We start from the raw sequence: 2,096 nt of genomic DNA on the forward strand, positions 1-2,096 counted from the left end.
GTTCCTTTGCACCCCGGCATCCTTTCCTGCCACGGCAGGGGGTCAGACTAGATGATCTGCTCAGCTCCCTTCTGACCCGACCAACTATGAAACTATGACATCGGCTGCTGGGGATTTATGGCCCCGTGCGCCGGAGGAGCCCGTAGCCCCACTGCCCTGGCACAGGAACCGGACGTCCAAGCCCGTCACCGGCTCCCAAAGCAAACAGAGGCAGGAATCTGCCTGCCCCAGCCAGCCTCCCGCACCCTAGCCTGGCCTGGGGAGAGCCACGGTCCTCCACCCATGTCCGCCCATGATGGAGAGGCTTTGCTCCCCCCTTCCCACTATTTTTCCTTTGGGTTTGTGTGCTCCACGCTGGGAACCCATCCCCACTGGGGATGCAAGCGGAAGTGCCCGTGCCCTGCACGTCTGGGCGGCCCGGGGAAGCTCTCCCCGAGAGGGGACAGGTGCGCCAGTGCCTGGGTCCAGCCAGGGAGACGCAGCGTGAGCGTTGCTCTCACGTTGGGGTTTGCAGCCCCCAGGGCTCTGTCAGGGGTTTACGGCACAGCAAGGAGCAGGATGCAAGTGCCCTCCAGTCCAGACTACAGACCCCCCCTGGGCTGTGGGCAAAACACGGAGGCCACGGGCTCGGGGCCAGGAGGCCTTTCTGAGGAACGGACGTCGGCCAGATCTGATTCCCGAGGGCAGTGTGTTGCGGGCGGGGAAGCCGGTGCCCTGCGGTCCATGCACATGCCTGCAGCAGGCAGGGGCGAGGTGGGGGTTGGCTGGGGGGGGGACCCCGAAGTGGCAGCACCTGACAGGAGACATTTCCAGGGACGTGCTGACGTGCTCGGTTCCCACGGGGACTCTGCTCGCTGTCTGGGACCGCGCCACCCTAGCCGGTTTGACCACTCCAAATAATGCATTGACTGTCCACGTGCTGCCTGCTGCCAGCTCCGCGGCGCGTGCTGTAACTCTTCCTTTCCCGGCTTGCACGCAGCTTTGCTGAGCCTGGCGTCCTACGGGGGCACGAGGGATGGGGATTGCCCACCTGTTTCCTATAAATTCTTCCCTTAGCTGTGGGGGGTGCTTTGTGACCAACCTTTTGCATTAACATTTACCTAATCAAAGCATAGACAGATGCATGCCATTAATGGTTGCATCCCTGTGCTTAGGGACCTGGGGCAGATCGAGGGCATCGAAGGACCTGAGGAACGGACCGACCCACAAGAGTCGGGAGATGCTGGGGTCCCAGGGGTGAGTGTGTTTCTTGCTCTTCGGGTCGGTTAAACTTCTCTTCAGCTTTCCTGTCAAGTGATTTTCTAGAGAAGTCATGGACACCTGCTCTCTTTCTTGCACAAAGCAACCCCTTCAGTCCTAAGCTGGGGCTAGAGGCCTTCCCGTGAGTATGTTCCCAGGGCCGGAGTTGCAGGTGGCCTGACCCCTGCTTTGGGGGGTCTCGAACGACCCTGCTCCAAGTGTGCCTGTGCCAGGTGGATTTGGCTGTGACCTCCCTGTCCCCTACTACTGATTTCTGGTAGTAGGACTGGCGTTCACTCAAGGCCATTTTAACAGTCTACCACCTCGAGGTCCATGTGCTGGCACATCAGGAGCCTCCTGGACTTCCACAGGGCGCTCCTGATGCACGACACGAACTGATGGAAGCGGGCCGGCGGGCTCCCCTGGTGTTTAGTCAGGCGTCCGTACAGCGCCGTCTCGCTTGACAGCTGTCCAAGCCTTGTCACTGCTTTGCAGAGCCGCTTTACCTTCTCCCGCCCCTCCTTGGTGTACGAGCAGAGCCCCCGGAGTCTTTATATATATAGAAAGACACAGATTTTTGGGTTTTTTTACAAATAAAAACCAACCCTGTTTCAGGGTGTCTGAGCCGTGGTGTCTGCATGTCTGACTAGTGCCTGTTTTGCAGCCGCTGCTTGGCTCAGCTTGTGTTTGCAAATCTGCCTGGAGCAAGAGCGTCAGGTGGGCCTGGCTCAGGAGATGGGGCCGGATGAGAGCCACGCAGGCTTAGGCTTATCAAGGGCCACCCTTGTGAGCGCTGCCCAAGACAGAGGCTGCCAGAGTGAGCTGGCTTGGGAATGGGCCAGGAGGAAGTGGGGGGC

This window comes from Alligator sinensis, unplaced genomic scaffold, assembly GCF_000455745.1.
Source record: "Alligator sinensis unplaced genomic scaffold, ASM45574v1 scaffold1083_1, whole genome shotgun sequence".
NCBI lineage: Eukaryota > Metazoa > Chordata > Crocodylia > Alligatoridae > Alligator > Alligator sinensis.